Consider the following 13,263-nt stretch of genomic DNA (forward strand, 5'->3'; position numbering starts at 1 on the left):
GACTTCCCATTAACAGTATGAGAAACTATGCCTATGATACTAGCCATTGCGTTGAAAGAGGAGTGTTCATATATGCTATTATATACTTGAACTGTCCCTGTCAGAATATATAAGAAAGTGGTAAGAGTAATTGTTCTGATCACAGTTACCAACGAATGGGGCCTAGAGATGGGAGAAACAGCTTACTTTTTTCTGTACCCTTTTCTACTTTGTAAATTTTGTGGGTATGTTTGCGTGTTTGTGTGTTTTACTATGCATATATTATTCAAAAAGATGAATTAATTTCAAGAATTTGGCCAATCTAAAGGGTTATGTCTCATTTTAATTTGTATTTCTTAATGACTTTTGAGTTTGAGCCTGTTTTGTATGTATGTGTTAACCATTTGTATTTTTGTTTCTATTGACTGGATTTTCATGGCCCATTGTTTTGTGTTGTTTATTTTTATTGAGTGATAAAAGCACTTACATATTTTGAATAGCCACCAGCTCTCCTTATTTTGAATGAGTTCCAGATGTTTTCTCCTAGGTAGTTATTTTATTTTATAGAGAGTTTGAATTTAAGTTGGGTTATCTTTAATCTTTTTCACTATTGTTGGTATACAGAACTCAATGGATTTTTGTATATCAATTTGACATCTAGCAACCTTGCTAAACTCTCTTGTTAAGTGTAATCATCTGTTCACTCTGTGTAGACCTTTATTTCTGTGAATCTTGAGTGTTTATTTCTTCCTTTGCAAACCTTTTTTATTTCTATTTTTTAAAAATCTTACTATGAAGTCTAGCACCTTCAATACCATGTTCTGTAGCCATGGTGATTATGGCTGTCCTTGTCTACTTTCAGATTTTATAGGGAATGTTTTGAACATTTCACTGTTAACTGTAATGATGCTGCTATGTTAACTCTAATAATGATGATCTTTGCCTACCCAAAGTTTACTAACAAATTATCTTTTTTTTCTCTAGAAGCTTTATACTTTTAAACACACTAGTTTACATCTTGAATTAATTTTTGTATGTGTTATAATTATTTTTTCTTCCAGTTTTATTTAGATATAACTGACATGTATAATTTTAAGCTGTACAGTATAATGATTTGACTTAAATACATCATGAAACAATTATCACAGTAAGTTGTTTATTGAACATCCAACATCTCATATACATTAACATTAAAGAAACAGAAAAAAAATTTTTTTCCTTGTGTTGAGCACTCTTAGGATTTACTTTCTTAACAACTTTTTATATATAACATACAGAAGTGGTAATTAAATTTATCATGTTGTACATTACATCCATAGTACTTATTTATCTTATAACTGGAAGTTTGTACCTTTGACTACCTTCATTCAATACCCCCTCCCACTACCCCCTGCCTCTGGTATCCATAAATCTGATCTCTTTTTCTATGAGTTTGTTTGTTTATTTATTTTTGAAGTATAATTGACCTACAACACTGTGTTAGTTTCTGGTACACAACATAGTGATTCAATATTTCTATACATTTCAAAATGGTCACCATAATAAGACTAGTTGTCATATGGCGCCATACAAGATATTACATAATTATTGACTATATTACCCACACTGTACAGTATTTGTCTTTCTCTGTCTGACTTATTTCACTTAAATATTACCCTCTAAGTCCATCCATGTTGTCATAAATGGCAAGGTTTCATTCTTTTTTGTGACTAATATTCCATACAGCATATATATGGGTCTTGTTTTTTTTATACATCCAGATACTGTCTTTCAATTGGAGCATTCAGTCCATTTACATTTAATCATTGATAGGTATGTACTTATTGACATTTTATTCTTTGTTTTGGGGTTGTTTTTGTAGGTTTATTTTTTTGTCCAACTATATATGCAATCACTTTTTTTCAAGTTTTTCAATTGAAGTATAGTTGATTTATCTTTTTTGTTCTTCTTTTGCTCTCTTCATTTATGATTTGATGACTATCTTTAGTGTTATATTTGGATTCCTTTCTCTTTTTTGTGTGTGTATCTTCTATAATTTTTGGTTTGTGGTTACCATGAGGTTTATACATAGCAATCTACACATATACATGATTATTTTAAGTTGCTGAACTTAATTTGAAATGCATTTAACAACCCCGCATTTTTACTCCTCCACCCCACTTTGTTTACTGTTTTTGACATCATATTTTACATCCTTTTGTTTTGTGTATCCCTTAACTATTTACTGCGGAGATAGATGATATCACTACTTTTGTATTTTAGCCTTCCTACTAGCTTTATATGTGGTTGATTGACTACTGTTTTTGCCTTTTCCAATGACATTTTTCCTTTTGAATTCTTCATATTTCTAGTTGTGGCCTTTTCTTTTTCACTTAAAGAAAAGATGTTTTGTGATGCTGAGCTCTTTTAGCTTTTGCTTGCTTGTAAAACTTTTGATCTCTCCTTCAAATCTTAATGAAAGTAGAGTATTCTTGGTTGTAGGCTGGGTAGAGTATTCTTGGTTGTAGACTTTTGCTTTTCATCACTTTAAATATATAGTGCCACTCCCTTCTGGCCTGCAGCGTTTCTGCTGAAAAGTCAATTGATAGCCTTATGGGAGTTCCCTTGTACATAACTTGTTGCTTTTCCCTTGCTGCTTTTAATATTCTCTCTTTATCTTTAATTTTTGACATTTTAATTATAATGTGTCTTGGTGTGGTCCTCTCTGGGTTGATCCTATTTGGAACTTTCTGTGCTTCCTGGACCTGGATGTCTGTTTCCTTTCCCAGGTTAGGGAATTTTTCAGCTATTATGTCTTCAGCTATGTCCTATGCCCGTTTCTCTCTCTCTGCTCTTTCTGGTACCCCTATAATGTAAATGTTAGTATGCTTGATGGTGTCTCAGAGGTCTCTTAACTGTCTTCATTTTTAAAAATTCTTTTTTTTGTTCAGCTTCAGTGATTTCCACTACTCTGTCTTTCAGTTCCCTGATCTCTTCCTCTGTATCATCTAATCTACATTGATTTCTTCTAGTGTGTTTTGTATTTCAGTTATTGTATTCTTCACCGCTGTTTGGTTCTTCTTTATATTTTCTAACTCTGTTAAAACATCTAAGTTCTCACTCTGTTTATCCATTCTTCTCCCAAGTTCTTTGAGCATCTTTATTATCATTACCTTAAACTCTTTATTGGGTAGATTACTTGTCTCCATTTCACTTAGTTCTTCTTCTGGGGTTTTATCTTGTTCCTTCATTTGGAACATATTCTTCTGTTGCCTCATTTTGCCTAATTTGCTGTTTTTATTTCTATGTATTTAGTAAATTGGTTACATTTTCTGATCTTGGAGAAGTGGGCTTATGTAGGAAACATCCTATGGGATCCACCAGTGCATTCCCCTCTGGTCACCAGAGCTATATGTTCTAGGGATGTCCTCTGTGGGCTGTGTGGGCCCTTCTGTTGAGGCAGGCTGACTGCTGTGGGTGTGCTGGTAGGCATGCCTGGCCCATGGTCTGGTTGGTTTCCAGGCTCTGCCTTGTGCAGTGGCTGCTGGCCACTGGTAGATAGGGCCAGGTCATGGCACAGCTGGCTGCATGGCCAACTGCAAAGGAAGAGAGTCCTGATCCTGATGCCAGCCTGCTGGTGGACAGAGCCAGGTCACAAGGTGGTTGGCTACAGAGCCCCAGGGGCTTCAAGGGCTAGTGCTGGCCCACAGGTGGGCAGGGTCAAAGCCTGGGGACTCTGGCTGTGGGATTGGGATCCCAGAGCTGGTGTTGGCCCACAGGTGGGCAGGACCAGTGTCCAGGGGGTTCCTGGGCTGGTACCCATGCCCTGTTGATTGAGGCTGCATCCTAGGGCTGATACCAACATTCTGGTAGTCAGTACTGGGTTCTGAGGTGGGTGAAGACTCAGGAGGTCCTACAGCAGCTTGTCTCCTGGTGTAGGGGAACACCAGGGAACACTCCTGTGTTCCTGCCCAACTAGCTCTTGGTCTGTGGCATCCCAGGACTGGTGCCACGGGCTGGTGTGCAGGACTGGGTCCTGGCACTAATAAGTTAGAGGGAGGATGCCAAAATGCAATTGCTAGCACTAGTGTCCACATGGTAGAACAAGCTTCCCAAAATGGCTGCTGCCAGCGTCTGTGTCCTGGAGACTCTCCAGGATCAGCAAGTTGGTCTGACCCAGGCTTCTTTCAGATTACTGCTTCTGTCCTGAGTGCTGGAGTACGTGAGATTGTGTGTGCACCCTTTAAGAGTGGAGTCTCTATTTTCCACAGCACTCCCCAAAGTCGCCCCACTGGCCTTCAAAGCCAAGTGTTCTGGGGGCTCATCTTCCCCATGCAGGACCCCTGAGCTGGGGAGTCCAATATGTAGCTCAGACCTCTCATTCCTTGGAGGGAACCTCTGCAATTTTAATTATTTTCCCGTTTGTGGATCTCCTACCCAGGGGTATGGGACTTGACTATACTATGTCTCCACCCCTCCTACCCATCTTGTTGTGGTTCTTTCTTTATATCTTTAGTTCTAGAAAATATTTCCTGCTAGTCTTCAGGTAGTACTCATCGCTACTTGCTCTGTAAATAGTTGTAATTTTGGTGCGCCATGGGAGAAGGTGAACTCAGGGTCTTCCAACACTGCCATCTTGGCCACCTTCCTCTGTATGTTGACAGTTTGGTTAAACTACTCCATAATATTGCTGTCTTAGCATCCATTTTGTGTGGCCACACAGCCTGCAGAGACCTTGTACTGACACTAGCCCCTCCCTCCAGCACATGTCCTAGAAAACAGCCCACAGAGTTAAATGTAAGTTGATGATAGAACTCCCCAATGGCCCTTGTGATAATCAGTCTCCTCGCCTCCCAGGGCCTTCCCCTTAGATACGAACCTCAAGGAACATACCAAACCTTTGCTCTTTGGGGGGATTGAATTGACCAATCTGGCTTAGTCTGGGAACCTCAAAGCATTTCACCCAAAGACCCTAATAAAGGCATGTACTAGGTAGTGTCAGGCTTTCTCTGCCCACACTCTGCTTTGACCTTGAAGTGTGACCCCTCTGTCATGTGAGTACTTCCTCCAGAACCTGTGAGAAATAAACTTCTGTTTTGATTTCCTTGTCTTTTGTTGAACCACAGCTCACCATCCAGACATCCTGGGGTTCTACTTAACAAATGTTAATTTAATAAAGTCACAATAGTTATATACTAGGAGTTGAGGCTTACATTTTCCCCCCATACTGATATCTAGTTGTTCTGGCACCATATTTTGAGATGGCTTTTCTTTCTCTATTCAATTGCATTGGTGTCTTTTAAAACAATCAATTGATCATATAATTGTGAGTTGATTTCTCTGTTCTATTCCAATAATCTGTTGTTTTGTTATGTCAAAAATTCACTTCTTTAATTACTGTTACTTTATAGTAATGATTTAGATTAATTAGCATAAGTCTTCCAACTTTGTTCCTCTTCAAGATTATTTTAGCTATTCTAAGTCTTTTGAATTTCCATATAAATTTCCAAATTGGCTTTTTTCTTTCAGTTTTATTGAGATATAATTGACATACAGCACTGTAAAAGTTTAAGGTGTACAAAATAATGATTTGACATATAAATTATGAAATGATTATCACAAAAAATTTAGTGACCATCCATCATCACACATAGATACAAAAGTAAAGAAATAAGAAAAAAAGTTTTTTATTCTTGTGGTAAATCCTCTTAGGATTTACTAACTTAACAACTTTCATATATAACATACAGCATTGTTAACTGTACATATGATGTTGTACATTACAACCTTAGCAATTATTTATAACTGGAATTTTGTACATTTTGACTGCTTTCATCCAATTTCCCCTCCCCTGACTCTGCCTCTGTAACCACAAATCTGATCTCTTTTTCTATGAGTTTGTTTTCTAAGAATACAGTAATTGACCTACAACACTATGTTTGTTCCTGTTACACAACATAGTAATTCAATATTCCTATGCATTTCAAAATGATTACCATGATAATTCTAGTTATGATATGTAACCATACAAAGATATTGCAGAGTTACTGACTATATTCCCTATACTGTACATTTCATACCTGTGACATTTATTTTGCAGCTGGAAGTTTGCACCTCTTAACCTCCCTCACCTATTTCTTTCTTCCCCAACCCCCTCCCTTCTGTCAGCCACCTGTTTGTTCTCTGTATCTATAACTCTGTTTCTGTTTTGTTATGTTTGTTCATTTGTTTTGTTTTTCAGATTCCACATATAAGTGAAATCATACAGTATTTGTCTTTCTCTGTCTGCCTTATTTCACTTAGCAAAATCATCTCCAGGTCCATCCATCCATGTTGTGTCAAATGGCAAGATTTCATACTTTTTTATGACTCAGTATACACACACACACACACACACACACACACACACGTATATCTCACATCTTCTTTATTTGTCTATTGATGGACACTTAGGTTGCTTACATATATTAGCTATTGCAAATAATGCTGCAATCAACACAGGGGTACATATATCTTTTCTAATTAGTGTTTTTGTTTTCTTTAGATAAATATCCAGAAATGGAATTGCTGGGTCATGTGGTAGTTCTATTTTTAATTTTTCAGGAATCTCCATACTGTTTTTCATAGTGGCTGTATCAATTTACATTCCCACCAACAGTGCACGAAGGTTCTCTTTTCTCCACATCTTCGCCAACACTTGTTATTTGTTGTCTTTTTGATAATAGCCATTCTGATAATTGTGAAGTGATAGCTCATTGTGTTTTTGATTTGCATTTCCCTGATGATTAGTGAGGCTGAGCATCTTTTCATGCACCTGTTGTATGGCTTCTCTGAAAAATGTGTTCAGGTCCTCTGCACATTTTAAATTTTTATTTACTTATTTTTTGGCTGCATTGTGTTTTCGTTGCTGTGCTCGGTCTTTTTCTAGTTACGTCAAGTGAGGGCTACTCTTGGTTGCAGTGCACGGGCTTCTCATTGTGGTGGCTTCTCTTGTTTCAGAGCATGGGCTCTAGGCACGCAGGTTTCAGTAGTTGTGGCACGCAGGCTCAGTAGTGTGGCTTGCGGGCTCTAAAGCACAGGCTCAGTAGTTGTGGTGCACGGGCTTAGTTGCTCCCGTATGTGGGATCTTCCCAGACCAGGGCTCAAACCTGTGTCTGCTGCATGGCAGGTGGATTCTTAATAACTGCATCACCTGGGAAGTCTCATCCTCTGCCCATTTTTTAATCAAGTTGTTTTGATATTATGTTCTATGAATTCTTTATATATTTTGGATATCAACCCCTTAGATATATTGTTTGCAGATATTGTCTCCCATTCAGTACAAAAAGGGTGTTTGGATTTTGATTGAGATTGCATTTTACCTATGGATAAATTTTGGGAGACTTGACTTCAGTGATAATGAGTCTTTAATTCATTAGCTGACATACCTTCTATTTATTTAGGTCTTCTTTAATATATCTTAGTAATTTTTAATTTTCGGTGTGCAGGTTTTTTGTATCTTTGGTTAAGTTTATTTCTCAGTATATCAAAATATTTTTTGATACTTTTCTAAGAAGTATTGCTTTTTAATTTCATTTTAATGGATGTTGGTAGTATATAGAACTATAATCAATTTTTTATATTGACTTTATTCTACAGTCTTGGAAATTTTCTTTGGTAGTTCATTTGTAAATTCTTTTGGATTTTTTTGCATTCACAATTATATCATCTGCAAATAAAGCCAGTTTTATTTCTTCCTTTTTATCTTTACATATTTTATTTATTTTTCTTGCTGTAGTGTAGTAGCTAGGACCTTTGGTAAATGTTGAATTGAGCAGTGAAAGTAGACATGTTGGCCTTGCACCCCACCTTAAGGGATATTTAACCCTTAACTGTGATGTCAAATGCTTTTCTTACGTCTACTGCAATAATTATAAATTTTCTCCATTATTTTCTTAATTTGGTAGATTGTATTGATTGATTGATTTTTTTTGCATTGCTGGGATAAAACCTACTTGGTCGTGGTGTATAATTCTATTTTTTGTACATGGCTGGATCCAAATTGCTACTATTTTGTTAAGAAGTTTTGCATCAATGATCACGAGGTATTTTTGTCTGTACTTTTATTTTAATGCACTTGTCAGATTTTGGTAGGTAATGCTAGCTTCAACATGAATTGGGATGGACTCATTCTTTACTAATTCTTTTAAAAAGTTTGTGTAAGATTCTCTAAATATTTTAAGGAAATTTACTATTAGGGCATCAGGGCCTGGTATTTTCTTTGTGGGAAAGCTTTTATTCAGATTCTTTTTCTTCAGTAGATATTAGTCACTAAGATTATTTTTGTGTCAGTTTTAGTAACTCAGTAATTTCTTTTAAGAAATTGTTCATTTTCTCTAAATTGTCAAATTTATTGCCAGAAAGTTGTTGGTGATGTCCTTTTATTATTTTTTAATCTGTGTATAATCGTTAGTGGTAATCTTTATTTTTATTTCTATATTTTGTTATTTGTATATTTTTCATTTGTTTAGGTTTGTTCAGGGTTTATCAATTTAATCATTTGAAGGAACCAACTCTTGGCTTTCTTTTAATCGATTGTTCATTTGTTTAAACCTTATTTTCTAATATACATGTATTCATTTTTTGTTGTTTTTCTCTAACTACTGATTTAGCTGCATCTTATAAACTTCAATACGTTGTGTTTTTATTATTCACCTCCAAATATTTCCCTTCCATTTAGAATTTTTTGCTCCATGTGATATATAGAAATGTCTTGTTTAATTTCTAAATATTTTGGTATTTTATAGTTATATTTTCATTGTTGATTTCTGTTATATCTTTATCATTAGAAAACATAGTTTGCATTACTTCAATTCTTTAAAATTTATTGAGACGTATTTTATGATCCAGCATATGGTCTATTTTGGTAAATATTTCATACATTCTGAAAAGAATGTGTATTACCTGAGTATTAGTTGTAATGTTCTATAAATGTCAATTAGGTTAAATTGCTTGATAGTGTTCAATATCTTTACTGACTTTTTGTTTGTTTGATCAAACAGACAAGAGAGTAGTATGAAAATTTCTAACTGTGATTATAGATTTGCCTATTTTGCTTTTTGTTCTTTCAATTTTGAAGTGACATTTGTTGCATATACATTTAGAATTTTATGTCATCCAGATGACATTATCTTTTTGTCATTTGAAACTTCCCTCTTTGCTAGAAATACTTATGTCTTGATACCTACTTTTTCTCTATTAACATAACCGTACTGGTCTTATAATTAGTGTTTTCATGGTATATCTTTTTGCATCCTTTTACTTTCAACATAGCTGTCCTTAAGTTCAAAATATGTTTCTTGTAGTCAGCATACAGTTGAGTCTTTTTAAAAATTGTGGTTAGATACACATAACACAAAATGTTCCATCTTAACCAATTTTAAGTTAAGCGGTAATAGGTACATTGACATTTTTGTGCAACAATTACCACTATTCACCTCTAGAATTCTTTTAATTTCGCAGAACTAAAACTCTGTATCCATTGTAAAATAACGTCTCATTCCCCCTTTTCCCAGCCCCTGGCAACCACCATTCTCCTTTCTGTCTCTATGAATCTGACTACGCTAGATATTTCACATCAGTGGAATCATACAATATTTGTCTTTTTATGATGGCTTATTTCACTTAGCCTAATGTTCTCAAGGTTCATCTGTGTTGTAGCATGTGTCAGAATTTTCTTCTTTTTTAAGACTGAAATACATTCCATTGTAGGTACATACCACATTTTGTTTATGCATTCATCTGTAGATGCACACCTGGGTTGTTTCCACCTTTTGGCTATTGCAAAGAATGCTGCTATGAACATATACAAGTATCTCTTCAAAACCTTGTTGTCAGTTTTTTGTGTATATACCCAGAAGTGGAATTGATATATGGTAATATAATAATTCTATTTTTAATTTTTTGAGGAACTGCCATATTATTTTCCATAGCAGCTGTAACATTTTATATTCTCACCAACGATGTACAAGGGTTTCAATTTCTCTACATCCTCACCAACACTTATTTTCTGTGTTTTTGATAGTAGCTATCCTAATGGATGTGCGGGGGTATCTAATTGTGGTTTTGATTTGCAGTTCTCTAGTGATTAGTAATATTAAGCATTTTTCGTATCCTTATTGCATTTGTATATCTTTTGGAGAAGTGTCTATTCAAGTCCTTTGCCCATTTTTTAATCAGATGGGGTTTTTTGTTGTTGAATTACATGAGTTCTTTATATATTTTGGATATTAATCCCTTATCAGACATATGATTTGAAGATATTTTTCCCCTTTCATCAGTTGCCTTTTCACTTTGTTTATTGTGTGTTTTGATGCACAAAAGATTTAAATATTTATGTAGATTTTTAAAAAATGTTGTTTTATAATATCTGTCTTTTAATGGCATTGTTTAATTCATTTTCATTTCATATAATTACTGATATGATTCAAGTCCACCAACTTGCAATCTATGTTCTATTTGTCTGATCTGTTCTTTGTTCCTCTTTTTCTGCTTTCTTTTTCTTAATCAAGCATTGACTTTTCAAGTGGTTCTCCCTTTTGAAAATTGTCTCAGGGAATACAATATGCATCTTTAATTTGTAACAGTCGATATTTAATTAACAACATACTATTTCACAAGCAACATAAAAACCTTCCAATAGTATAATTCCATTTAACCTTCTGATCTTTATGTTGTTTTCAAATATTTTACTTCTATATATACATAATAAACCCCATAATACTGTGTTATTTTTGTTTTAGATAGCCAGCTGTCTTTTATATTTACCCACATTTTAAATTTTTAGAAATTGAGTGTAAGTTACATGCGGTGAAATGTACATGAACATAGTATTTACCGTGTGATTCTCTTTTGTGTTTGGCTTCTTTCACTGCACATAACGTTTTTAACACTTATCCATATTGTTATATACATCAATTATTCTTATCTTAAGAGTAGAATTCCATTTTACTTGTATGCTATAATTTGTTCATTTTGTTGTTGGATATTTCAGATGATTACATTTTTTGATGATTATGAATAAAACTGCTATAAACATTCTTTTTCAAGTCTTTTCGTGGACATAAGATTCCTTTCTCTTGGGAATATAGGAATGGAATTGCTGGAATCATAGGGGAGGCTTATATTTAATTTACCAAATCTGCCAGACAGATTTTAAGGTATCTGTGTATGCAACTCCCGCCAGCTATATATGAGCATTCCAGTTGTTCTTACACCATTACCAACACTTGGTTTGTTGATCTTTTTTTAGCTATCCCGGTGGTTGTGCAGTAGAATCTCATGGTGATTTTACTTTGCATTTTCCTGATGACTAAGGTTGAGCATCACTTGATGAGCTTACAGACATTTATATATCTTGGTATGAGTGCTCATTCAAGTCTTTCACAAAATTTTTGGATTATCTTTTTAATTATTTCTGACTTGAAGGAATCAGTTTTATTCTGGATACAAGTTCTTTGTCAGTTTTATTCTGGATACAAAAAATATTGAGAATATTTTTTCCAGTCTGTGATTTGCCTTTTCATTTAATTAACATTGTGTTTGATGGGTAAACATTTTTAATTTTGAGGAATCCCATTTATTTTTCTTTCATGACTAATGCTTTTTATGTCCTCATTAATAGATCTGTCCTCTAAGATTGTGAAGATTTTCTTCTCTATTTTCTTCTAGAAATTTTATAGTTTTAGCTTTCACATTTAGATTTATGTCAATCTTGAATTAATTTTCATATGTACTGTGATGTAGAAACCATTGAGTTTGTTTTAACTTAAAAAAGTTAATACATGTTTAAAGTAGTTGTTCCTTTGTGTGTGTGTGTGTGTGTGTGTGTGTGTGTGATATAAATGAAAGAAACACTTTTTCCGAAGGTCTGAAAGTCAGGGTTTCTTTCTTAGATGGTTTGGAAGAAGTCTGTGCTGGGTTCTATTTATTCTTTTGTTTGCTTAATGTGGCCTTCAAGGTGAGAGTTTGGTGTTTTTCTTTTTAAACAGATATTTAGTTGCTCCAGCATCGTTTATTGAAAATAAAGGTCTTTTGAATTAGGAGCCTATTCAATTTCATTTTCACCTTTGACAAAAATCTGTTGACCTTATTTGCATAGGTCTATTTCTAGATTCTATTATGTTCCATTGTTCTATCTATACTAATGCAACACTATGTAAGATTGCTATATAAATCTTGACATTTCAAGGTTTGAAATCTGGGGGTATACATCCTACAACTTTCTTCTTCAAAAATTGTTAACTATCACCATAATTTTTGAAGGATATTTTTTCTGCTTATATAATTATAGGTTGACAGTACTATTCTTTCAACATTTCAAAGATGTCATTGTGTTGTGCTCTGGCTCCCACTATCCAGCTATCATTCTCATTGTTGTTTCTCTGAATGTCATATGTCTCACACTCCTACTCCCTGTTTTCTTTAAAAGATTTTTTCTATTCCTTCCTTCTCCCTTCATCCTTCCCTCCCTCTCTTTTCCTCCTTTCCTCTCGTCTTCCTTCTCTTTCTTCCTGCTTACTTTTTAGTAGTTTGACTGTCATGTGTCTCAGTATGCTTTTTTTCATTTTTTTGTATTTTTCCTGCTTGGAGTTTTTGAACTTAATAGATACCAAATTAGTAAATGAATATTTCAAATGGCTTTTGAATATAGTAACTTGACTGTACATCCTTAGGAGAATATGCTCTCTGGACAAAAAAGAACTTCAAAGAAATATTAAACTTCATTTATTAGGTCCACCATTAGTAATTTGGTACTATAACTCTGAAACTATTATATGTATTTGGTTTAGAAAGCATATAAGTAAATATATTAGTAATATTTGCAGATGTGATTTTCAATCTAAGAGGGAAAAAAGACATAAAACATTTGAAAGATTAAGGGGAAAAACTGTGTTAAATTTAAATTGGAACTGTTAATATTTGGAAAATTTAAATTTCTAGCTCCGTTTATTAAAAAAGCCTAGATTCAATGACACATCAGTAACAAAGTTCATACCTAATACGCAGATCTTGGGTTTGTCTTGCAAAGTAAAATGAAAACAACTCCTATGTAATGAATCATGGTGAAAATGAATAAAATTCATTTTTGGTACCTCCCTTTGTCATCACCCAATGCAGACAACCTCAGATTAAAGTGAGTTTTTCTATCACAAGGATCAACGTCTTTCAGGAACGTGATTGTGGGTTTCAGCTGGGAGGAATGGTAGCACCTGACACCCCTGTAGAGGACCCTGTACAGGGACACGATGCTTGAGAATTACAGCC

The sequence above is a fragment of the Balaenoptera musculus genome, chromosome 6 (genome assembly GCF_009873245.2).
Source record: "Balaenoptera musculus isolate JJ_BM4_2016_0621 chromosome 6, mBalMus1.pri.v3, whole genome shotgun sequence".
In the NCBI taxonomy this organism is placed as follows: Eukaryota; Metazoa; Chordata; class Mammalia; order Artiodactyla; family Balaenopteridae; genus Balaenoptera; species Balaenoptera musculus.